The 27,395-nt window shown below is 46.4% G+C and overlaps 1 protein-coding gene across 1 annotated transcript in view; it reads left to right on the top strand.

Moving 5' to 3' along the window:
• The window catches only part of LOC134984752 (zinc finger protein 436-like), a 53,268-nt gene that overhangs the window by 22,777 nt on the left and 3,096 nt on the right, over positions 1-27,395 (top strand). The gene's annotated exons all lie outside the window — the stretch shown is intronic.

Below are 27,395 nucleotides of genomic sequence, written 5' to 3' on the forward strand. Positions count from 1 at the left end.
CATGAAGGACTGTCAACAGGAATGTTCCACTTTCTCTAACATTCTAGGGGATACTGGGACGGTGTTAGTACTATGGGGTATAGATCGGGTCTGTTGGAGCCTGGCACTTTAAGAAATCATTAGTGTGTGCTAGCTCCTCCCCTCTATGCCCCTACTACCAGACTCCGGTTAGAAAAATGTGCCCAAGGAGCCGGGTGCATTCTCTGGAGCTTCAGAGAGTTTTCTTCAGAATGTATTTTAGTTTGATGTTTTCAGGAAGGACGGGTTGGCACCAGTCTGCCTGAGTCGTGAGGCTTAGGGGGGACCGGTACCAACCTCTTGATGGGTTAATGTTTCGGATCCCCGCTGACAAGACATGGCTCCTGAAGGGGGTTGTTTCGCTCACCCACAGCGGTGTGCGCTCTTCGCCACAGCATGCCGCCACCCCTAATTGAGTGGTGAGTACTAAACCGGGGTCCCCAATTCAGATGGCTGCGTTAGGGCAGCGGGCACACAGCTTAAGTGCTGCTGTTGTCCCTCTATGTAAGCCCACACTGGCACTGATGTTGAAAAGTGGTTTTAACACCATTTTCTTTGCAAATATTACCTTGCCATTTCCGGAGAGTTGGACCAGTGGCTCAGTGCGCCATTTCCTACCTCCTAGGGACCCTCAAAAGCACCTTGTTTGGTACACGGGGGTTTGTGGTAGGGTGGAGCGATATACTGTATGTGTATATAATAATCTAGGTCCCTTATCTGAGGTTCCTAGTTACTGGCCGGCAAAGCACTGCTTTGGCTGTAGAGGCAAGGTGTGCTGGTTTCTCCCTCTCTCTCCTTCCTATCAGGCTATCTGGGTTACTGTGTTATGTAACCTGTTCCTGTGTGTGTATTATGCTGTACAGTATGTCAGTTAAGAAGGTCATATGCCAGTCCTGCAGCATAAGGTTTTCCCCTTCCCCTGGGGGATCTTTGTTGTGTGCACAGTGCAGCCCTCCTTCACAAGGAAGCAGCTCTCAGGAGCCAGCGTGGCTTGACTCAATAAAAGGAATGATTACAGACATCTCATCTGAACTGGATACTGCTAGGCAAGAGAGGAAGGATTTTAAAGGAAGTCTATGGCTGATTTTATGATTAAGAATTCAGACCGCAGACCATCCTCTAAACACCCTATACTTATTTCCCAAAAAGGTACATTCCCCCAAGTTCTCCAGTCTATCTGTCTGTGATGTCGAGATGCCAGATCTGGAAGAGGGGGGGTGAATGTAAATATGGGGGACGCTAATGTCTCAGGGAGTGGAAGCTCTTATCTACTCTATTTGAGATGTCCTGAATATCCCTGATAAGGAGACAGACACAGTATTATTATTATTATTATTACATTTTATTTATAAGGCGCCACAAGTGTTTTGCAGCGCCGTACACAGGACAGTACAGGGAGACAGAACTTAGCATTACAGTAAATAAATAACAGAAATAGAGTACAGGTAACAAAGAGCCACAATTCTCATACATAATACAGCTGAGATGTTAGTACTGAGGGAGTAATCATTGCACTACTTGGGGCTGGTGGCTATAGATAGAGAGGAGCCTTTACCAGTAGGAGAAAAAGCAGGTAAAGATGGTCGCTGAGTGAAATGTGTCGAGAAGAGGGCTTAGCCAACAAGAGGAAATAGGGCCCTGCTCTGAAGAACTAACAATCTAGTGGGGAGGGGCGACAGACAGATGACATGAGGTGCAAGCAAACGGGAGGAAGCCTGATGGGAGGATGTAAGCACAGCAGAGATGTTCAAGGCATGGGGCAGGGGGATGGAGGAGCGGCTTCAGGACTAGGTTATGTATCGGAGGGGTACGCATTGATAAATAGGTGGATTTTCAGTGCCCGTTTGAAGCTTTGGAAGGTCGGAGGGAGTCTAATGGAGCGGGGGAGCGCGTTCCACTGGAGGGGTGCAGCACGGGAAAAATCCTGATCTCGTGCATGGGAAGCAGTGACCAAGGCAGAGGAGAGGCGATGGTCATTGGCTGACCGTAGTGGGTGGGAGGGAGTATGAGAGGAGGTTGAAGATGTAGGGAGCAGTGGAATTAGAGATGGACTTGTATGTGAGGGTGAGGAGTGTGAAGAGGTTCTGTAGGGGAATGGGAGGCAGTGTAGATTTTGTCGAAGGGGAGTGTCAGAAGTGGAGCGGAGGGAGAGGAAGATGAGCCTAGCTGTGGAGTTGAGGACAGATTGGAGGGAAACAAGATGGAAGCAAGAGAGGCCAGTGAGGAGAACATTGCAGTAGTCAAGTCGTGAGATGACCTGTGAGTGGATGATAAGTTTAGTTTCACTCTGGGAGAGAAATGGCCTTATGCGAGCAATGTTGCGTATCTGAAACCGACAAGATTGCGCCAGAGCTTGGATGTGGGGTGCAAAGGAGAGGTAGGAGTCAAGAGTGACACCCAGGCAGCGGAGCTGGGGAACGGGGGAGATGATTGTGTTGTCAACAGTAATAGAGATATTTGTTGGGGGTGTTGCTCTGGCTGGGGGAAAGATAATGAGTTCAGTTTTGTCCATGTTGAGCTTCAGAGAGTGCTCAGACATCCAGGAGGAGATGGCAGAGAGGCAGCTGGAGACCTGAGAGAGAACAGAGGGTGACAGATCAGGAGATGAGAGGTAGAGTTGTGTGTCATCAGCATAGAGGTGGTATTGAAGGCCAAATGAGTTAATGAGCGCACCCAGGGAGGAGGTGTACAGGGAGAACAGAAGGGGGCCTAGGACAGAACCCCGAGGGACACCAACAGGAAGGATGGAAGGGTGTGATTTTGTTCCAGAGGCAGACACAGAGAAGGAGCGGTTAGTGAGGTAAGAGGTAAACCAGTCTAAGGACGGTGCTAGAGAGGCCAATGTTTTGGAGTGTGTGTGTCAGGTCTCTGGATTTGTCTGTCCCCGGCGGGGGCGCTAGTAGGTCAGTGTTGGTGCGATGTATAAAGCGGGGAGGCAATATAAGGGTCCTGCTCATAAGTGCTGATATTTATTAATGCAAAGCAGATGGTATAATACTGAATATAATGGAAGTGGGACTCTAATTTGGATACTATACTTGTGAACTTGTCCCCATATAGGATAGATGAATTTATATGCAAGTAAAATTAGAAGTGTGGTGTAGTTAATAGAGTATTGAAATTGGCAGTTCTACAAAGTATTAAGTGGTCTTTGCTGTCTTTTTGCTGATTTAAGAATGTATAATATAAATATTTAATTGTTTTTAAAGGATACTGGCCGGTATTCATATGTGATATTAATTTATATTGTGTTTCATATATATATATATATATATATATATATATATATATTAAAAATATTGTTCAAAGTAAGAAGCACGGTCTCATTTCTTTCTTTTTTAGCTCTGTGATGAGAGGTAACGGGTAGCTGTTTTTAATCGTGATGTCATTTAAACCCCCGATAATCAATACAGGGGCGTAGTCCTCCATCCTTCTTCTTAACAAATAAGAATTCTGCACCGGCTGGGGAAGAAGATGGATGGATAAACCCTTTTTGTAAATTCTCCTTTATATATATATATATATATATATATATATATATATATATATATATATATTCGCTCATTGCTTGAGTCTCTGGAACTGAAAAAGGGTATGTTCGCCCTCTAGGTGGCTTGCTCCCTGGGACCAAATCAATGGGACAGTCCCATTCTCAGATGACTATCAGCAGCACAATAGAGACACAGTCTTCCCTTTAATCTTCTGGACCGCTCCTCAGGTGGTAAACGAAATTTGTTTACCTGCATAGGTTCGTCAGCAGTAATAGGTGGAGACTGTACAGGAGGCATAACTCGGTGCTTGCGAAGATCACAGGCTCGCTCGCGTAAACGTAGATCCAACTTGACACATAGAGAGATTAGGGCCTCCAGTTGCTCTGGTAGATCTCGGGTAGTCAATTCATCCTTTATGCGGTCAGACTGACCGTGGCAGAAGGCGGCAAACCAATGCCTGGGTGTTCCACTTCACCTCTGATGCCAATGTCTGGAACTGAATGACGTACTGACCCACAGTACGTGTTCCCTGGCGGATCTGAAGGAGGTCTGAGGAAGCAGAAGTCGTACGCCCAGGCTCGTCAAAGATGCGTCGGAATGCGGCAACAAACAAGCTAACAGAGAGACAATATATGCAACCTTTGCTCTAGGTATTGGAAAGTTCTGTGGTTGCAATTCAAAATGGACTTCACATTGATTCAAAAATCCACGACACATTTTAGGATTACCATCAAGTTTACTTGGTGAAGGAAGATGGATGCGAGACATTGGAATAGAAGCAACTGGAGAGCTAGAAACTATGGAACTAGGAACAGGAGCAGAAACTGATGAGGATACTGGAGGAGCTGAAGTTGGAAATGACTGTTGCAGAATATCTAAACGAGAAGACATTTCCTGCAGGTATTGTATAATCTGCCTCTTGACCATCTATTCGTGACACTAAGCTTGGAGTGTCCCTAACCCCACACTCTGACCACCGTCCAGGTCCATGGGCCTCGGACAAACTGTCAGGTCTCTGGATTTGTCTGTCCCCGGCAGGGGCGCTAGTGGGTCAGTGCGGGTGCGATGTATAAAGCGGGGAGGCAATATAAGAGTCCTGCGCATAAGCGCTGATATTTATTAATGCAAAGCAGATGCTATAATACTGAATATAATGGAAACCGGTAATGTAGAAAACTATGACGGATAACTGAATCCAAATAACATAGAAGTCTCTTGCAGCAGAACGTAAATAACTTGATAATGAAATGCAGGTGAAATAACAGAACTCCAGTAGTACTTGGAAATACACAGTCTCTGAATAACACAGGGTAAACGGATAATGGTTATGAAAGCAGAACTCCGGAATATATGAGTAACTCACAGTCTCTGTAAAAGCACAAGTCCATATAGCCACACTTAGGCTAAAGCAGGAGACAGTCTCTAAGCCAGTAGATGTTATGCGGCTGAGTTGCACAGATGGTATGCTGACAATTAGTGCACAGGTAAGTAATGAGAAAGAACACCTGAGGAGAGTCTCTTACTGCTGATGGGTTTGAAGCTGGATGTAGCTGAAGTCCGGAGTAACAGGAGAGCTGTAGAAATGGAATCTGGAACAAATGAGGTATCGACAAGGGATCGCTGGAAACAGGAACGCAGGAACTGGGAGAACTAGACACAGGGTATGTGACTCGTTGTCCGAGGCGATGAGAGTGAGCCCCGGACAGGAACTTATACCCCTTGCTCTGCAGTGATTGGTCGCAGTGTTCTGGCTGGAAACTCAGGGCTGGATTGGAAGCAGGAATCATAGCAGCATCCACACGGACCGGATGCCGGCACACCACAGCGGAACACAAACGCAGGACCAGACTCAGGGGCACTCAGCGACACGGAAGATGACGCTCGCGGTCAGCGCATCCATACAGCCGCGACTGGGGCCATGACCTCCGGAGGCCCGCACACCAGCGCGCTAGTAGGTGAGACGCAGCTGACCGCCGATTCCTGACAGTGTGGAGGAGGAGAGGGTGATCCACAATGTCAAAGGCAGCAGATAGGTGCAGAAGGATAAGCAGAGAGAAGTGGCCCCTGGATTTGGCCGAAAGCAGGTAATTGGTGACTTTCACCAGGGCAGTCTTGGTGGAGTGGAGTGGAGTGGGCGAAAGCCAGATTGTAGTGGATCAAGGATGGAGTTGTCAGAGAGGTAGCTTGTGAGATGGCTGTAGACCAGTCATTCAAGTAGTTTGGAGGTAAATGGGAGAAGAGAGATGAGGAGGTAGCTAGTGAGTGATGAAGGGTCGAGGTTGTTTTTTTTGAGAATAGGGGACACCAGAGCATGTTTGAATTGTGAGGGAAAGATGCCGGTAGAGAGCGATAGGTTAAAGAGGTGAGCAATGTGGGAGCAGGCAGTGGGGGGGAGGGAGCGGAAAAGACGGGAGGGGAAGGTGGTCCAAGGGGCAAGTTGAGGGGGGATAAGATGAGTGAGTGTACTTCCTTGTCTGAGGTGGGACAGAAGCAGGACAGGGTGGGATAGATGGAGGGGAGGGATGATGGGGACAGCAGACAGGTGACGGGAGGAGATGTAATTTTGGATAGCCACAATTTTGGAGATGAAGAAGGAGGCAAAGTCAGTGGCAGTGAGGGAGGAGGGGGGCGAAGGAGAGTGTTGAAAGTTTCAAAGAGTCGGCGTGGACTGGAGGACTGAGTGTTTGGAAAAAGTATTGTTTGGCGAGAGAAAGGGCAGAGCTGTAAAAGGAGAGAATAAACTTGAAATGGAGGAAGTCCGCCAGAGAGTGAGATCTCCTCCAGGACCGTTTTGCGGAGCGTGACCATTTTTGTAGGAATCGTGTTAGTTTGGTGTGCCAGGGTTGGGGTTTGGAGCAGCGGAGGGGACAGAGGAGAGGTGGGGGGCCACAGAGTCGAGAGCAGCAGTAAGGGAAGAGTTATAGAAGGAGGCTGCCTGATTGGGACAAGTCATAGTGGAGAGAGGAAGGTCTCAAGGGAGGACAGGATAGTGGGGTTGAAAGACCTGAGAATGTGTCTGGTGATGGTGGGTCTGGGCGTGGAGAGTAGAGGGGAGGATGAGAGGGTGAAAGAAAATAGATGGTGGTCAGAGAGAGGGAAGGAAGAGTTTGAGAAATCGGAGAGATCACATCGGTGGCTGAAGACAAGGTCGAAGGAGTGGCCGAGATTGTGAGTAGGGTTGTAGTATAGGTGAAACGCGTTGAGGACCTGTTCTGAACCCCCTTGACTCAGACTTACACGGTGGATATACCCCGGACCACGGAAAAAATCTTGGACTATCCAGATAAGCTTTATGAACTCTTTCTTTGAGAATATATATTTTTTATGTTTCCTTTTTATGAATTAAAACCTACATATTTTTTAGCCTGTGATATATTTATCTACACACGGCAATACATGAAGTCCGCCACTCTCTAAACATACGAAGGAAAGCCGCTCTCGACAAAAAGTCCATATTTAAAAGCTGTTTGGTGTTCATATTCTGGTACGCTTAATACCTATCGTCTTCTATGAATTCCAATATATTTACTAAGTGATTTCTGCACTATGAGAGGTGCCTCTCGCTCTGATTATTTACAGACCGGCGCATTTGCAAACTGATGATTGAGAGAACATCCACATTGACGTCCAATCTGGGGACCAATTGCGGTGAAAAATACTAAAAACATTTGATGTGCCCACTATAGATCATACTTCTGGTACGCATATTACCTATAGATAAGACACTATACACAACCTAATTCGGTGTGAAGATACTGCACTATTAGGCGCTTGTCCCTTCCCCCTTGTTTTTTTCAGATTAATTTGTCACTAAACCTAGTGACACTTTGAAGGACTGAGCTGCCACCCATAGGAAAACCCTAGGGAACTAAAGTGCAAGTTAATCAACTCAGAACTCTCTCTTCTTTGAATTTAAAAACTGAGAATGAAAGTAGCGCACCAACTGATTTCTATTTTCAAAACTTTTCCTATCAGGTTATAAGTTGGAGCAGCACTCCCTTCTTTATTGTACATAATATATTATTTATTGTTGTGATTATACCACATTTTCTTATTTCTGTTTAATATGCTACGTTTGTGTGGGTTAAACAAAAAGAGAACTGAGTTATGCCAGAAGGTATTTAATGAGGAAGGCACTCCAAACACCACGATAATTAATGATAGCCTAGACTCATTGTTTTGGGAAATAGAAAAATCACTTATTAAAGAAACCAAACGTTGGTGGGACATTAAGGGTTTGGAGCATTACCTCAAAGTTGACAGAATCCCTAGAGGATTAAGACTACTAAAAAAACCCACGTTTGGAATCGACAACACGGAATTCATAGATGAATGGGATAGAATCTTACATACTTGCTCTCTCGATCTTATGAAATTGATCATAAAAGAGAAGAGAAATACCTTAACAGCATTAGAGCTTGACATTAGAAACAAAGAAGAGTCACTCATTAAGCATAAGGATAACGAAGAATACAAAATAAATGAGAAAGTGCTTAATAAAAAGTTAGAAAAAGTTGAAGAAGAGGTGATTCGGAACAAGGAAAATAAATTCTATAGGGACAAATTGGACTATGAAAATAAAAGGGTCAAAAATTGGTCCAGATTCCAATCCCACAGCAGAGAAAGAGGTCGTATGATCAATAGAAATAAAACACAAAGATGGAACCAACACAGATCAAGATCTACCTCATTTCACAAAAAAACCAACAGAGAAGAAAACAGAATTACCAACAGGTACGTAAATATCAACAGACATCCATTGGAAGACCATGCAAGCACATCAACAGAACAGGGTTTTTTATCCAGGAACCCTATAAGACCATACAGAGACAGGGACCAACAAACGAGACTAAAAGAAAATGTAAGATTGGCATCTCCTTTAAAACGAAGACAACGAGACGAGGAAAACGAGGCGGAAGAAGAAAATCCAAGAAAGAAAAACCACAAGTAGCTTCTAAATTGAGTGAAACAGGAATCTTCAATCTTTCCAAACATGCTTTAACTCAACCGCAAATCTCATTGCTGAGTAAAGGAGTAACTTTTGCCCCCATACAGAAACCAAATAAATTTCAGACATTCATTGACTTGAACAAATATATTAGAAAATTGACACTCCAAAGACACTTTGCTAGAAAAGACAATGCAATCATCTCCAATTACGAGACTAATAAATCCGGATTAAAGCAACCATCGAAATACTACCCACTTGAGTCTAAAGGGGCACATCTAAACATTTTTTACGATTTAGTAAAAAAGGATTTAATAGACCAAAAGGACCCGGAAATAAAGAAGTTTAACCTTACGAAAGCAGAAAAATTGGCATTAAAAGAACTCCAAGAAAATACAGATATCGTTTTACGACCGGCAGACAAAGGCGGAGGCCTTGTTATCCAGGACCGTGACATCTACATCAAGGAAGCAAAAAGATTACTTGATGATGAAACATCATATAAACCATTGAGTAAAGATCCAACGGAAGAATTCACTACTGAACTAAGACAGATATTAGTTCAGGGATTACACAATAGTATCATCACTAAGGACGAGTTCCAATACTTAATGATAAACAATCCCATCATACCTATCATGTATCACTTACCCAAGATACACAAGGATTTAGAATCACCTCCGGGGAGACCAATAATAGCCGGCATCGAATCGTTAACTTCACACTTATCCGAATATATAGACGTGTTCCTTAAACCTCATGTCACTGGACTACCGGCCTTTTTGAAAGACACTACCAACATTCTGAATCTTTTAAAAAAATTTGAATGGAATGAGAACTACATTTGGACCACCATAGACGTCCAATCGTTGTATACTAGCATTATACATGATAAAGGAATTAAGGCGTGCTCAGAAATATTAGAGAAAGATTCAGAAATCACTGAACTTCATAAAAAATTCATCTGTCAACTTATTCACTTCACTCTGACCCACAACTACTTCAAATTCTTGGATCAATTTTACATACAGACCCGCGGTACTGCAATGGGCACAGTATTTGCACCTAGTTACGCGAACATACTAATGGGTATGTGGGAAGAACAACATATCTTCAATAATCCTCTTTTCCAAACCAATATTCGCTTCTTCAAAAGATACATCGACGATATCATTCTGATCTGGGAAGGAACAGAAGAATCTTTTGCTGAATTTATGGAGCAGCTACAAAATAACAACTTCAATCTGAAATTCACCTACAAGAGTAGCAAAACCCAAGTGGAATTCCTGGACCTGGTACTTTCCACAGAAGGAAACAAGATCACCACTAAAAACTACATTAAACCAGTTGATACAAATAGTTACTTACACTATGATAGTGCCCACACCACCAGCTGGAAGAATAATATACCATATTCGCAATTGTATCGTATCAAACGTAACTGCACAGACCCAGATACGTACAAAGAGCAATCAGAAATTTACATCAACAGGTTCAGAGAACGTGGATATCCAGAAAGTATCCTCAACACTGCCCGGAGCAAAGGAAATAATCTGGAACAGAAAGACCTTCTGGAAATAAAGACTAGGGACCAAAAGAGAAAATTTGTAGCTCCTTTCATCACACAATACAGTAGCAATGAAAAATAGATCCGAAACATCTTTACCAAACATTGGCACATCCTGAAAATGGATCCAATACTGAATCAAGTACTCCCAGACCGTCCGGAAATCATTTTCAAAAAATCTAGAAACTTAAAAGAAATCCTTGCTCCAAGTCAGCTGAAAACATCTACAAAAAGTAATATCCAGACTATGCCCAGTTGCACAGGAACATACAAATGTGGAAGATGTATCGTCTGCAAATTTGTGCACCCCAATAGAAAAACCTTTCATGACTCATATAACAAAACAGAATTTAAAACAAAACAATTCATCAATTGCAACACAACTTCTGTTATTTACCTGGCTGAATGTGGATGTGGACTAAAATACGTTGGTAAGACCAAGCGCCCTCTCAAACTGAGGATACAGGAACACCTCCGCAATATTAAAAATAAAGTGGAAAGCCACCCACTTTCAAACCATTTCCTGACTCATCATTGTTCCAACACAGACACCTTCACATTTAAGGGTTTGGAAAAAGTCTCATTAGGAACAAGAGGTGGAGATCTCCCAAAACTGTTGTCTCAACGAGAAATGTACTGGATATTCACTTTAAATACCCTGAGCCCATCAGGTCACAATGAAGGATACGAAATTGCCCCCTTCCTTTAAACCAATTCCTCCTCCAAAAAATGCCTTCTCTACACTGTAGTTCCCTTTTTCTCATTTTTCCATCTAAATATATTTTATTAACTATCGAATTAAGTGTTATACCCCTAAAAATTACCACTGAGAAGCTACTAGAACTTAAAAAAATTTTTTATGTTGCTAATTTGTTATATAAAATATTATGTAGTAAACAGATGGAAACACATTTGTCCTGGGCTGCGTTCCATGCGCGGCTCAAAATTCCCCATAATATGGTACCCTTTGTTACAGATACCATCTGGGTGTATTTATGACTCATTACATTAGTATTTCAGTTTGATTCACTTTTCAATATGCATTTCTGAATATGTATTTCCGGTTAAGTATTGCGTTCCACCGATACTGCGTTCCATATGCACTTCTGTTTTGCATGTGGGTTCCCCTAACATAGCGTCATGAGGGTCGCCATGGGTCACGTGCCCGTTACGCACCACACAATGTATCACAACCATCTGTAATGTATCCACCATCTATGTGTATTTATTATACTAGCATTATTATTTGTTTTGATGTTAAATCATTAGAAGCTTCTTCCATATTTCACTTTACAAATTGTCTTTCCGGTTAAACATTGCGTTCCACCGGTACTGCGCTCCACATGCACTTCCTGTTTGCAAGTGGGATTCTCCAAAACTAGCGTCAGGCGGGTCACCATGGGTCACGTGCCCGCTACGCGCCACGTACCGCCAACAATGTATTCCAACCATCTATAATGTATGCACCGCCGGACATACTACTTCTGGTACGTCATTTCCGGATAACACGAGTATCGCGTCTTACGCGACTTCCGGTCCACAGTTAAAACATTGATATTTGTTTCTGTTGCATAAAATTGTATCCCTTCCTATGTCTATAACTTTTCTCTGTTGTTAGCTACTTTATACTTTTACAAATCACTCCTTTGTTGCCCCTGACGAGGTGTAAAAACCGGAAGTGATTTGCATAATTGGGCGCCTCCCACTTATCTCACAAGGGGATAAAAACAGTCAGAACATGGTTAGTCCCTATAGACACTCCTGAGGAAGCCTTTTATAGGTGAAACGCGTTGAGGACCTGTTCTGAACCCCCTTGACTCAGACTTACACGGTGGATATACCCCGGACCACGGAAAAAATCTTGGACTATCCAGATAAGCTTTATGAACTCTTTCTTTGAGAATATATATTTTTTATGTTTCCTTTTTATGAATTAAAACCTACATATTTTTTAGCCTGTGATATATTTATCTACACACGGCAATACATGAAGTCCGCCACTCTCTAAACATACGAAGGAAAGCCGCTCTCGACAAAAAGTCCATATTTAAAAGCTGTTTGGTGTTCATATTCTGGTACGCTTAATACCTATCGTCTTCTATGAATTCCAATATATTTACTAAGTGATTTCTGCACTATGAGAGGTGCCTCTCGCTCTGATTATTTACAGACCGGCGCATTTGCAAACTGATGATTGAGAGAACATCCACATTGACGTCCAATCTGGGGACCAATTGCGGTGAAAAATACTAAAAACATTTGATGTGCCCACTATAGATCATACTTCTGGTACGCATATTACCTATAGATAAGACACTATACACAACCTAATTCGGTGTGAAGATACTGCACTATTAGGCGCTTGTCCCTTCCCCCTTGTTTTTTTCAGGGTTGTAGTACCATTCAGAAAGTCCAACGGTAGTGGAAAGGGCAAGAAGATTAGTGGAAGCTGCATTAGTGATGTCGATAGGGATGTTAAAGTCACCAAGGATGATAGAGGGGAGGTTGGAGGAGAGAAAGTGGGGAAGCCAGGCAGCAAAGTTGTCAAGGAAAGGTGAACAGAAGCCAGGGGGCGGTAGATCACTGCCACATGGAGGTGAATGTGGTAGAAGAGGTGGATAGTGTGGACCTCAAAGGTGGAGAAGGTGAGGGAGGGCTCAGGTGGGATGACACGAAAGGTGCAGTTTGGGGAGAGAAGGATGCCCACGACTCCACCCTGGCAGCCATCAGGTCTGACCATGTGGGTGAAGGAGAGGCCTCCGTAGGAGAGGGCAGCAGGGGAGGTGGTGTCCCAGGAGGAGAGCCAGGTTTCAGTGATGGCGAGAAGGTTAAAAGAGTGGGAGATGAAGAGGTCGTGGATAGTTGGCAGCTTGTTGCAGATTGATCTAGCATTCCATAGTGCACAGGGGAAGGGAGGGAACAGGGGATATGGGGATGAGGTTGGGTGGGTTCTGAATGCGTGTTGGCGGTTTGGAAATTGGGGGGTGACCTAGCAGGGAGGATTGGTATGGGACAGGATCGAGGAGCCATAATTCCAGTACAGTAGTGTTGTTCAGAGGTATAATATAGAATGGAGTGGGTGTAATATAGAATGGACAATGAGAAGGGTGATGTAGTAAAAGCAGAGACAGTGAAAAATGTTTTTTTTTTTTTGGTAAATAATGGAAGGAGCGGAAAGGCTAAGATTGTTACACAGTGGTTGTAGAGAGTATAAATGAGGAGCAGAAAGCAATGTGTGAGAGCAGTATGGCTGGTAGATAATCAGACAGGGAGGTCAGTGTCCAGGCTGTGCGGGCTGCAGGTGTTGGTGGTACTGGATTAGGTTACTCTCTGTAGGATGTTATTTGCAGGTGGGTAAGATAGTCTGCTGTCCTTCTGTTCCTCTCCTGTTTATCTCCGAGTATCTCCAAAGGTCATATATTCATACTTAACACTAACATACTATGCAGCTAGGATACTTTGCAGCCAAATATGTACTGATTAAATATAAATGCACACATTGATACAGGCTTGATTGCCAACGGCACCCACCCTCTGAAACCCCACCCACCATGGTGTTAGGTTCCAGGGACGTGCGGTGAGCTCAGAACAAGGGAGATGTTGCATAGTGAGTCCAGAGCACCAGAACCTTACGCTGAAATAAGGTGAGGTATGGAAATAGCCCCTAGAACCCTACCTCCATTGTTTCACCCGTGTGGTCAGTTCACACCTGAGTGACTATGGTTTCTTTGGCCCACGGCAGCCGCGTTTGAAGGGCGGATTAGGTCTGCCCAAGTCCAATGCCCCCAGGTCTTAGAGTGAGACAAAGCGTAAACCGAGACAGGATAATAACAAGGGGACCTCTAACTAAAGCAAACAGAAGGCTAGGGGCTACTAACAAACCTAAAACTAAATATATGTGCGGCACGCCGCCAAAGGAAAAGAACAAAGGAAATGCTGTCCACACGCCGACACAATACTGTTGTGTACCGGCGGTGACAGCATATGCAGAACCCTCTGCAAAACACCAGTAACAAATAAAACCAAAGAATACAGTGGCCTAGGCCGTCGGACGCGGCAAAGCCGCTACTCACGGAACCGGTACAAATACTGGCAAACGGACAGGAACCCCCAATGTAGCCGACACAGACTCTCCGAACTGGAGGACAGGCAGAATCCCAAACGACAGACCGGTGGACACCAAGAAGCCAGATACTCGACCAGGCACAGACAAAGCCACAGGACTTTTGGACAGGAACGCTTCACAGCAGGACACTGGAACCGACCCTGCTAGACAGGAGCTCAGGAACTGGCAGGGACTAGCTCAGAACTCAAGAACTCTGTGTATTGCACTGAGCCAGAATATAACAGAGAGTCCTAATTAATTATGTCGTGCAGCTGCCCTGCTGCAGAACTGAGAGGTGCAATTAACAGACAGGTGAGGCTGAACACATGGGAACAAGCTGCAATTACACAGACTCACCACCGGCAGCAAACAAGAGTCTTCTTAAACCAGAGCAACGGGAAATCCTGGCCTGCAAGACAACTATAAACATAAAATAGGAATGAACCACTACCTGTGGTTCATAACAGTACCCTCTCCTTAAGGGTGGGCTCCGAACACCCCATGACACCCACGGGGAACAGAAACAGAAGTATAACATAAAATACATAACCAAAATGCAAAACAGGAATGAGCCACAGCTGTGGCTCATAACAGTACCCCCCTCCCCCCTTGAGGAGGGGCAAACGGACCCCAAAATTCAGACTTTCCAAAACAAGGGATACAAAAAAAAAACAACCTAACACACTGGTCTAACAGGCAAAAAAACAGAAACAAGCTTGTAACAGTGCCCCCTCCTCCCCACCCTTGACGGTGGCCACTGGACACAAGACAAGGAAAAAAAACACCTTTTTTTTAATATATCAAGGCAAGAGTCAATAATTATTTCTTATTATTATTATTTTTACAAAATTCTTGAGGTCTGACCAAGGTAATTCCCCAAACATTGTCTGAACTGATGGTACCTCCCAGCAAGGCTGGGTTCAAATCAGAGATTGGTTTCTTAACCTTGGGAGCTGAACTTTCAGGCAAAGTACTACTATTAGAAGAAGACAGAAAAGCACATCATGCAGTCAAAACAACAGGCTAAGACTCTTGTGCCGAGTTTACAGTATATGGTGAACTCTCAGCAGATAAGACGGGTGACCTAGAGGAAGCTGAACCAATTTCTTTGGAACCATATCATTTAATAACTGCATCACTGAATGCTGGGGGATCCTGAAGACTGGGATCTTCAGTTTTCATTAAATTGGATGCCCACTCAAAAGGCTCCCCTCTAAAGGAATATATCAGATAGAGCACAAGATTCTCTGAAGTGATGCCCAGAAATGGTCTAGACGACATAATGATGTAATAGTGTTTGTAAAGTGCCAGAAATTGGACTAAGTCCCCATCAAAGATTATAGATGTTGAAATATCAACAGAGTCAGGATCTGCTTCCTTCCCATCTGACTGACTAGAGTGCTTTGCTAGGACCTGGTCACTACTGACCTTACTCGAGGCTGAGACTTTCTGAACCCCACCTGGGGCAGTGACTTTCTGAACCCCACCTGGGGCAGTGACCCTCGGAACCCCACCCGGGGCAGTGACCCTCGGAACCCCACCCGGGGCAGTGGCCCTCGGAACCCCACCCGGGGCAGTGGCCCTCGGAACCCCACCCGGGGCAGTGGCCCTCGGAACCCCACCCGGGGCAGTGGCCCTCGGAACCCCACCCGGGGCAGTGGCCCTCGGAACCCCACCTTGGGCAGTGGCCCTCGGGAACCCCGCTGGGGGCAGCACCTCGGATTCTTTTACTGGGACCGTGCCGTCAGCCTCCCTCTCTGGGACCGGGCCGTCAGCCTCCCTCTCTGAGTCGATAATTACCGAAACTTCTCCCGGAACAATGACTTCCGGGACTTTTGCTGAAGCTATAACCTTCAGAACCTCCACTAATGCTATGCCTCTTGAGTCCTTTCCTGGGGAAGCGACTTCTAGACCCTTCTCTGGGGCTGTGTCTCTCGAGACCCCACTTGGGGATATTACTTCAAAGATCCCTTCTGGGGTTTTGCTTCTCGAGTTCCCTTCTAGAACTATGGTTTTAGACACCTTCTGTGGAGTTGCGCTTTTCAAGTCCCTACCTGGGGTAACAGCTTCTGAGACCCCTTCTGGTATTGACACCTGAGCTATAATATTCAATGTCCCTCTATGACCCAGGGCATCGGGTACCGCTCCAGGACCCTGGGCATCGGGTACCGCTCCAGGACCCTGGGCATCGAGCACCGCTCCTGGACCCTGGGCATCGGGCACTGCTCCAGGACCCTGGGCATCGGGCACCGCTCCAGGACCCTGGGCATCGGGCACCGCTCCAGGACCCTGGGCATCGGGCACCGCTCCAGGACCCTGGGCATCGGGCACCGCTCCAGGACCCTGGGCATCGGGCACCGCTCCAGGACCCTGGGCATCGGGCACCGCTCCAGGACCCCGGGCATCGGGCACCGCTCCAGGGGTTTGCAAACTACTTCAACAGGAAAATCAAGAGAGGAGAGAAACATTCTCCTTTGGTTCCCTAATCTATAATGGGGCTCCCTAGCACAAGGACACCAATTATAGGACAGAGTACTTTTTAGTGTGGGTTGTGTGTCAAGTACCTCTGCCACAGTAAAGACAGGAGTAGGTCTTGTATCCTGACTCAACTTGGCCAGAGGGCAGGACTTGTCGCCACACTTTGGCTTGCGCAACTCACAGGTCTGCAGATAGTGGCCTAAACCCCCACAATATAGGCATAAATAAAGTTTCTGTGACGCAGACGCTCCTCTTCTGAGAGCCTGGGCTGCAGAAAACTTTAACTTTTTCTCTCCAACTGAACCTGAGGGTTCTCTTGTCACCATATTGTGAGCAAGAGTCTCTTTAGAGGTAGATGAACTATCAACGACTTCTGGCAAGATAAGCAAAATTTTAGTCAGAAGGTTTTGCAGTTGCTTTAAGGATTGCTGCAAAACTTCCAGTCGTTCAGGTTTCAAAGCACTGAAAGCAGAGTTCAGGGCTGAGAGAGAGGCCTGCAGTGCTTGCATAGTTGGCATAGGAGGATTTTAAACTAGACAAGACAAGACTGGATTCTGCACACGGAATTCTAGACAGGACTGGATTCTAAACACCGGACTGGATTCTAAACACTGAATTCTAGACAAGACACTGGACCAAAAAAGAAAAAAATGACTGTTTAGCTTTGTTTCTTTTTTGTTGTATGGCTGGTGATTATGTTAGGTTCCTGGTGCTCAGAACAAGGGAGATGTTGCGTAGTGAGTCCAGAGCACCAGAACCTGATGCTGAAATAAGGTGAGGTATGGAAATAGCCCCTAGCACCCTACCTCCATTGTTTCACCCGTGTGGTCAGTTCACGCCTGAGTGACTATGGTTTCTTCGGCCCACGGCAGCCACGTTTGAAGGGCGGATTAGGTCTGCCCAACTCCGATGCCCCCAGGTCTTAGAGTAAGACAAGGCGTGAACCGAGACAGGATAATAACAAGGGGACCTCTAACTAAAGCAAACAGAAGGCTAGGGGCTACTAACAACCCTAAAACTAAATATATGTGCGGCACGCCGCCAAAGGAAAAGAACAACAAAGGAAATGCTGTCCACACGCCGACACAATACTGTTGTGTACCGGCGGTGACACCATATGCAGAACCCTCTGCAAAACACCAGTAACAAATAAAACCAAAGAATACAGCGGCCTAAGCCGACGGACGCGGCAAAGCCGCTACTCACGGAACCGGTACAAATACTGGCAAACGGACAGGAACCCCCAATGTAGCCGACACAGACTCTCAGAACCGGATGACAGGCAGAATCCCAAAGACAGATCGGTGGACACCAAGAAGCCAGTTACTCGACCAGGCACAGACAAAGCCACAGGACTTCTGGACAGGAACGCTTCACGGCAGGACACAGGATCAGACACTGGAACCGACACAGGAAGCAGCTAGACAGTAGCTCAGGAACTGGCAGGGACTAGCTCAGAACTCAAGAACTCTGGAACTATCACCAGCGTCTGTGTATAGCACTGAGCCAGAATATAACAGAGAGTCCTAATTAATTATGTCGTGCAGCTGCCCTGCTGCACAACTGAGAGGTGCAATTAACAGACAGGTGAGGCTGAACACATGGGAACAAGCTGCAATTACACAGACTCACCACCGGCAGCAAACAAGAGTCTTCTTAAACCAGAGCAACGGGAAATCCTGGCCTGCAAGACAACTATAAACTTAAAATAGGAATGAACCACTACCTGTGGTTCATAACACATGGATGGAAGACCACCGTGGAAGACCACTCCTGTTGATGTAGGACACCGCTGTGACGTTGTCCGACTGAACTTGAGTGGCTCGATCTTGCAGAAGATGTGCCGCCTGTAGAAGGCCGTTGTATATGGCCCTTAGTTCCAGAAAGTTTATTTGAAAGACAGATTTCCGGCTTGACCACTTTCCTTGGGAGTTTTCCCCCTGGGTGACTGCTCCCCAACCTTTGAAGCTTGCATCCGTGGTTAGAAGAATCCAATTCTTAATCCTGAACCTGCGGCCCTCAAGCAGGTGAGAAGTTTGCAGCCACCAGAGGAGTGAAATTCTGGCTTTCAGCGACAGGCGTATCCGCTGGTGTATGTGAATATGCGATCCCGACCACTTGTCCAGGAGATCCAGCTGGAAGAACCGTGCATGGAATCTTCCGTATTGTAGAGCCTCGTAGGAGGCTACCATCTTCCCCAAAAGGCGAATGCACTGATGAACCGATACTCAGGGAGGTTTTAAGACATTCCTGACAATTGATTGGATCACCAACGCTCTCCCCACCGGTAGAAAACACCCTCTGCACTTCCGTGTCGAGTATCATCCCCAGGAAGGGCAGTCTCCTTGTCGGTTCCAAATGTGACTTTGGAAGGTTAAGGATCCACCCATGATCCCAGAGTAGTTGAGGTGAGAGCGCAATACTCTGCAACAGCTTCTCCTTGGAAGATGCCTCTATTAGCAGATCATCCAGATATAGAATTTTGTTCACTCCCTGTTTGCGTAGGAGGAGCATCATCTCCGCCATGACCTTGGTGAACACCCTCGGTTCTGTGGAGAGGCCAGATGGTAACGTCTGGAACTGATTGTGACAGTCCTGTAGTGCAAACCGTAGATAGGCCTGGTGAGGTGGCCAGATCGGAATGTGAAGGTACGCATCCTTGATATCCTCCAGACCTGAGATCACCGCTCTCAGAGACTCCATCTTGAATTGGAAAACCCTCAAGTAGGGGTTCAACAACTTCAGGTTCAATATTCTTACCGAACTGTCCGGTTTCAGTACCACAAACAGGTTTGAGTAATAACCCTTGGTTTTTGGGTGAGGTGGAACTGGAACAATGACATTTGTTCATACCAATTTTTGAATGGCTTCCTGTAGGATAGCACTTTCTGTCAACGATGCTGGTAAGCCTGATTTGAAGAATCTGTGAGGTGGGAGTTCCTGAAAGTCCAGTCTGTACCCCATAGCAACAATATCTTTTACCCAGGAGTCTAGGCATGATGACGCCCAGACGTGACTGAAATCTCTTAGTCTCGTTCCCACCTGCCTGATCTCCACGCTGGGAGGTTCACCGTCATGCTGAAGATTTGAAGGAAGCAAAACCTGGTTTCTGTTCCTGGGAACCTGTTGTTGAGTTGTTTTTTTTATCTTTCCCGAGCTCCTCTAAAGAAGGTTGGAGGGGGTTTGGATTTTTTAAATTTTGTGGTCCGAAAGGACTGCAGTGTAGATGAAGGATAAGAGTTCCTAACCGGGGCTGCTGCGGAGGGAAGAAGTGTCTGCTTACCCGCAGTCACCGTGGATATCCACGCATCCAATGCGTCCTCAAATAGTGCATCCGCAGTCCATCCGCAGTCCATTGGCGTAGCCAGAGTCCTCGGCGTGCTGAGACAGCCATGGAAGTAGCCCTTGCATTAAGCAGGCCAATGTCCCTCATGGCCTCCTCCATGAAACCTGCAGAATCCTGTATGTGACGTAAAAATAAGTCATAGTATCGAAGTCCTCTAATAAGTTGCCTGACCACTTTACTATGGCTTTAGAAATCCACTCACAAGCAATAGTGTTCCCTAAAGCCACGCCTGTAGCAGTGTATAGTGATTTGAGAGTAGTCTCAATCTTGCGGTCAGCCGGCTCCTTTAAGGCGGTTGAACCAGGGACAGGTAAAACCACCTTTTTAGACAGCCTAGATACAGAAGTGTCTACTATAGGTGGGTTTTCCCACTTCTTCCTGTCCTCTTCAGGGAAAGGGAAAGCAATGAGAATTCTTTTAGGGATCTGGAATTTTCTCTGTGTTTTCCCAGGATTTTTTAAACAAGGAGTTTTACTCCTTAGAAGCAGGGAAGGTAAGCGAGGATTTCTTATTTACTGTAAAATAAGATTCCTCTACTTGTTCCGGAACCTTCTCTGAAATATGCAAAACATCCCTAATGGCATCAATCATTAGCTGCACCCCTTTAGCAATAGATGCATCCCCCCCCCCTGCATATCCCCATCACTGTCCCCTGTATCAGAGTCGGTATCAGTGTCAGCTTGCATTATCTGGGCAAGTGTACATTTTTGGGGTATGTAGGTGGGGTTTTAGATGAAGTAGTGGGAGCTGAATAGTTCAAACCCACTACAGATTGTCTCAAAAACTGCGTCTCTTTCTCAGTATGTGACATCCTTGTTGAAATCTGGGATATCATTCCCCTTAAAGAATCCACCCATGGGGGTTCGGAGTCAGAAGGGTGAGACAGCACATTGCAGTCCTGAGTACATGGAATAGACTCCTCAGGAGAAGATACACACTCTGCAGCACAAGACTCAGAGTCCCTAGATATGATTATGTGAGATATACATATTTACACACAGAGACAGGAAAATGTCAGACACAGTTTCCCCCAGAGTACCTTCAGAGAGTCACAGAGTATAAGGCAGTGTTTCCCAACCACGGTCCTCGAGGCACACCAACAGTGCATGTTTTAGTGACATCCAGGCTTGAACACAGGTGACTTAATTAGTAGCTCACTTATTCTGATTTAACCATCTGTGCTGCAGCCTGGATATCACTAAAACCTGCACTGTTGGTGTGCCTCGAGGACCGTGGTTGGGAAAGCCTGGTATAAGGAGCCAGCCACACCGCGCCCCTGTAGGCAGTTATTATGATAAAAGCCCGGCGCTGACTGACCTTAATAGGGAGGGCAGCGCTCCCTGTCAGTGTCCTAGTTCCTATGATCTGCAGGGAGAAAATGGCGCTGGTGAGTGCTGGATCCACTCTGAGAGGAAGCCCCGCCCCTTGTAATGGCATGCGGCTTCCCGCACTAATTGTTTATACTGGCCTGAGGATTTTAGTGATAACAGGGGGATCAGCCCCTGTTAGCTGTGTGACCAGTGTAGGGTTTATCCGTGCTGGCTCAGAACACCCCTCAAAGCGCCTACACTGTGTGTTGCTGAGCCTTCCTGGAGCGCAGCCTGTCAGAGCTACGCTCCCACCCTTGTGCCGCCATACCCTGCCGCTAACCGGGACGCTGGCACTGTGCTCACCACTTTTTTTTCTTCTGGCTCTGTTAGGGGGTGGCGGCCGTGCTGCGGAAGTGAGCGGTCGCCTCGTGGGCTTGTGATCATCACCCTCAGGAGCTCAGTGTCCTGTCAGCGGAGTAGAGAACCATTAACTCTTCAAGACGTTGGTTCCTTCTCCCCCCCCACTAAGTCCCACGAAGCAGGGAGGCTGTTGCCAGCAGCCTTCCTGTAACCTAACTAACTCTAGAAAATAAAAAACTAAGAAAACTCCTAGGAGCTCCCCTAGCTGTGACCAGCTCCTCCGGGCACATTTTCTAAACTGAGTCTGGTAGGAGGGGCATAGAGGGAGGGGCCAGCCCACACTATTAAACTCTTGAAGTGCCAGTGGCTCCCAAAGGACCCATCTATACCCCATGGTACTAAATGGACCCCAGCATCCTCTAGGACGTAAGAGAAAGTAGAGTATAACCTAGCAGATGATGATGATGATTACAGGGTATTATATGGTGTATTGCATGTAAAGTACCTTGTTCCACACCTACTCTGCTGTAGCAATATACCTTATATAATAGTGAGTAACACATGTACAGGCTTACCAGCGTATGAGCACACACATAAAGGAATGCTACCTTACCAATGCTTCCAGGAGTAACGTTAGGAGACATTTCTCTGATCCATCAGCTCATATGACTGATGTTATTGTTCATCTAGAATCTCCAATTCATACGATATGTTCCCCATCCATTGTTTTACATTGGTGCTGACATAGGACTTGGCGAGTGTCTACATCTCCATTTATACTTCATGGTTAGTTACCAGTACAAGAGAGATATATTTCTTATACGTCCTAGAGGATGCTGGGGTAACCATAAGAACCATGGTGGTATAGATGGGATCCGCAGGAGACATGGGCACTTTAAGACTTTGAATGGGTGCGAACTGGCTCCTCCCTCTATGCCCCTCCTCCAGACTCCAGTTTTAGAATTGTGCCCAGGCAGACTGGATGCACACTGAGGAGCTCTACAGAGTTTCTCGGGAAAAGACTTTTGTTAGGTTTTTTTATTTTCAGGGATAACTGCTGGCAACAGGCTCCCTGCTTCGTGGGACTTAGGGGAGAGAAGTCAGACCTACTTCTAGTGAGTTTTTAAAGGATCTGCTTCTTGGCTACAGGACACCATTAGCTCCTGAGGGTCTGATCGCTAGGTACGCCTAGATGCTCGTTCCCAGAATCGTCCGTCACCCCCCTTGCAGAGCCAGAAGTCAGAAGACAGGTGAGTAGAAGAAGCAAAGAAGACTTCAGTGACGGCTTCTGAGGTACCACACAGCGATCGCACGCTGCGCGCCATGCTCCCACTACACCCCGGCCCTATAGGGTGCGGGGGGAGGGTGGCGCCCGGGGCAGCATATAAACCTCAAAGGAGACTGGATATAGGGGACATAGTGCCCGGGCACTGTCCTAACCCCCGCCAGTATAAATATTTATTTAAAAATAGCGGGACTGAAGCGCGCCATTACTGGGGCGGAGCTTGGCCCTCACAACAGTGCCATTTTCTCTACAACAGGCTGCAGAGACGATGGTCCTTCCTCACACTGCTGCATAAGTATCAGTGTGAAAAACGGGGGGCACAGTAAAAATGGTGCAATATATGTGTGTTATAAAAGCGCTGCACGTCTGAGGCATTGTTTAGTATTCTCAGAACCGTTGGTGAAGCGCTGGATTGTGAGCTGGCAAACTCCCTCTGTGTCTCTGTCAGACTTTAGGTGGGTCTGTCCCCTATATTCCCAGTGTGTCTGTGAGTGGTGAATACACGTGTGTCGGCATGTCTGAGGCAGAGTGCTCTTCCCAGGAGAAGACTGTATTAGGGACAGAAACGCTGTGGGAGTGACCCTGTCGGCATCGCCGACTCCTGATTGGGTAAATGTGTTGATTGCTTTGTATGCAAATGTGGGTCTTATTAATAAGAGATTGGATAAATCTGAGTCTCAGAACCAGGCATGGAAGAAATCTGTGGAGGATGTGTTGTTACAAGTCCAGACTTCCTCGGGGTCACAAAGCGATCGTTTGCTCAGTTGGCAGACACAGATACCGACACGGACTCTGACTCCAGTGTCGACTACAGTGATACCAGATTAGATCCAAAATTGGCAAAGAGCATTTGGTACATGATTGTGACGATAAAAGACGTGTTACATATCTCGGAAGACCCTCTTGTTCCTGACAAAAGGGTCTGTATGTATAAGGGGAAGAAGCCTGAGGTAACGTTTCCTCCCTCTCATGAACTGAACACTCTATTTCAAAAGGTTTGGGAAAATCCTGACAAAAAGTTTCAGATTCCCAAAAGGATTCAGGTGGCGTATCCGTTTCCCTCGGGATATAGGCAAAAGTGGGAGTCACCCCCCATTGTGGACAAGGCTCTAGCATGGCTGTCCAAAAAGGTGGCTCTTCCGTCCCCTGACATGGCAGCCCTTAAGGATCCTGCGGATCGTAGGCAGGAAACTACATTGAAATCCATTTATGTCACCACAGGTATGCTGCTAAGGCCAGCCATTGCATCTGCCTTTTGGGTTTGAAAGCCAATGCCATGGCAGTCTCAGCTAGGAGAGCATTGGGGATTCATAAGTGGAATGCTGATTCTAAGAGAAATATGGAGTCTCTACCATATAACGGTGGTGTCTTGTTTGGTCACGGCCTCGCTGATTTGGTATCTATGGCTACCGCGGGTAAGTCATCCTTTTTACCTTATGTTCCTGCACAACAAAAGAAAACACACCACTATCAGATGCAGTCCTTTCGGCCTAATAAATACAAGAAAGGCCGAGGTTCTTCCTTCCTTGCTACTAGAGGAAGGAGAAAAGGTAAAAGATCACCGGCGTGGCAGGTTCCCAGGAGTAGAAGTCCTCCCCGGCTTCTGCCAAATCCACCGCATGACGCTGGGGCTCCTCTGCGGGAGTCCGCACCGGTGGAAGCACGTCTCAAACTCTTCAGTCAGTTCTGGGTTCGTTCGGCCCTGGACCCATGGGTTTTGGAAATAGTGTACATGGGGTACAAACTAGAGTTTCAAGACGTTCCCCCTCGCCGATTTTTTTAAATCGGCCTTACCAGCTTCTCTTCCAGACAGGGAGGTGGTACGCGACGCAATACAAAAGTTGTGTCAAAATCAGATCATTATCAAGGTTCCCCCATCACAACAGGGAGAAGGGTTTTATTCGAGCCTATTCGTGGTCCCGAATCCGGACGGCTCGGTCAGACCAATCCTGAATCTAAAATCCCTCAATTTCTACCTAAGAAAATTCAAATTCAAGATGGTATCTCTCCGGGCAGTGATCTCCAGTCTGGAGGAAGGGGATTTTATGGTGTCGGTGGATATAAAAGATGCCTACTTACATGTTCCCATTTATCCTCCGCATCAGGCTTACCTGAGGTTTGCAATTCAGGATTGTCATTACCAATTCCAGACATTGCCAATTAGTCTGTCCACGGCTCGGAGGGTTTTCACCAAAGTAATGGCGGAAATGATGGTTCTCCTGCGCAAGCGAAGAATCACAATTATCCCGTACTTGGACGATCTCCTGATAAAGGCGAGATCCAGGAACCAGTTACTGCAGAACATTACGATCTCCCTGACAGTTCTGCAACAACATGGTTGGCTCCTAAACTTGCCGAAATCACAGTTGGTGCCGACGACGCGGCTGTCCTTTCTAGGAATGATTCTGGACACATAATTACAGAGAGTTTTTCTTCCGGTGGAAAAGGCTCTGGAAATTCAGAACCTGGTCAAACAAACTCTGAAACCAGCAAGAGTGTCAATCCATCAATGCACTCAGTTTCTGGGGAAAATGGTGGCGGCTTTCGAGGCCATTCAGTTTGGCAGATTCCATGCCAGGGTGTTTCAGTGGGATCTGTTGGACAAGTGGTCCGGATCCCACCTTCACATGCACCGAAGGATAATCCTGTCTTCCAAGACCAGAATCTCGCTCCTGTGGTGGCTGAAAAGCTCTCACCTCCTAGAGGGGCGCAGGTTCGGGATCCAGGACTGGATCCTAGTAACCACGGATGCGAGTCTCTGAGGCTGGGGTGCAGTCACGCAAGGGGAAAACTTCAAGGGAAGATGGTCAAGCCAAGAAACTTGTCTACACATAAACATTCTGGAGTTAAGGGCCATTTGCAACGGCCTTCTTCAAGTGGAACATCTTCTGCGCAATCTGCCCGTCCTGATTCAATCGGACAATGTAACAGCAGTAGCGTACATAAACCGCCAGGGCAGAACAAAAAGCAGAGCAGCAATGGCAGAGGCCACGAAAGTTCTCCGTTGGGCGGAAAAGCATACCAGCGCTCTGTCAGCAATCTTCATTCCAGGAATGGACAACTGGGAAGCAGACTTCCTCAGCAGACACAATCTCCATCCAGGGGAGTGGGCTCTTCATCAAGAGATCTTCACAGAAGTGACAAGTCTTTGGGGAGTTCCTCAAATAGACATGATGGCATGTCGTCTCAACAAGTAACTTCAGAGATATTGTTCCAGGTCGCGGGACCCTCAAGCAATAGCTGTGGACGCCCTAGTAACACCATGGGTGTTTCGGTCGGGGTATGTATTCCCTCCGCTTCCTCTGATTTCCGAAAGTACTAAAGATCATAAGAACAAAGGTTCAGGCGATCCTCATTGTTCCAGACTGGCCAAGGAGGGTTTGGTATCCAGATCTTCAGGAATTACTCATAGGAGATCCTCGACCTCTTCCTCTACGAGAGGATCTGTTACAGCAGGGGCCGTGCGTGTATCAAGACTTACCGTGGCTATGTTTGACGGCGTGGTGGTTAAACGCCGGATCCTAGCCCAAAAGGGTATTCCCTGTGAAGTCATTCCCATGATTCTTTAGGCTAGAGAAGGGGTAACGTCTAAACATTACCACCATATTTGGAGAAAATATGTGTCTTGGTGTGAATCCAAGAAGGCTTCTACGTAAGAATTTCAGTTAGGATGTTTTCTCCATTTTCTACAAGCAGGTGTGGATGCGGGCTTAAAGTTGGGCTCAATGAAAGTAATGATTTCAGCCTTATCGGTTTTCTTTCAAAAATAATTTGCCTCCCTTCCAGAAGTTCAGACTTTCGTAAAAGGCGTGTTGCACATCCAACCTCCATTTGTGCCCCCAGTGGCACCATGGGATCTTAACGTGGTGTTGCAGTTCCTTCAATCACATTGGTTTGAACCTTTACAGAAGGTAGAGTTGAAATTTGTCACTTGGAAAGTGGTCATGCTGTTGGCCTTGGCATCCGCAAGGCGGGTATCGGAGTTAGCGGCCTTGTCTCACAAGAGCCCTTATTTGATAGAGCAGAGTTGAGGACTCGTCGATTTCTGCCTAAGGTGGTGTTGTCATTCCACATGAACCAACCTATTGTGGTGCCAGTGGCTACTGACGTCTTAGTGGAGTCGAAGTCTCTCGATGTGGTCAGAGCTTTAAAAATTGATGTCACCAGACTGGCTCAGATTAGGAATATGGAGGCTCTGTTTGTCCTGTATGATCCCAACAAGATTGGGGCTCCTGCTTCCAAACAGACTATAGCTTGCTGGATTTGTGCTACGATTCAGCAAGCTCATTCTACGGCTGGATTGCCATTATCAAAATCGGTGAAGACCCATTCTACCAGGAAGGTGGGGGCGTCCTGGGCGGCTGCCCAGAGGGTCTCAGCGTTAATACTTTGCCGAGCAGCTACTTGGTCGGGTTCAAACACTTTTGCTAAGTTTTGCAAGTTTGATACCCTGGTTGAGGAGGACCTCATGTTTGGTCAATCAGTGC

The sequence above is a fragment of the Pseudophryne corroboree genome (genome assembly GCF_028390025.1).
Source record: "Pseudophryne corroboree isolate aPseCor3 chromosome 3 unlocalized genomic scaffold, aPseCor3.hap2 SUPER_3_unloc_8, whole genome shotgun sequence".
NCBI classification, from domain to species: Eukaryota; Metazoa; Chordata; class Amphibia; order Anura; family Myobatrachidae; genus Pseudophryne; species Pseudophryne corroboree.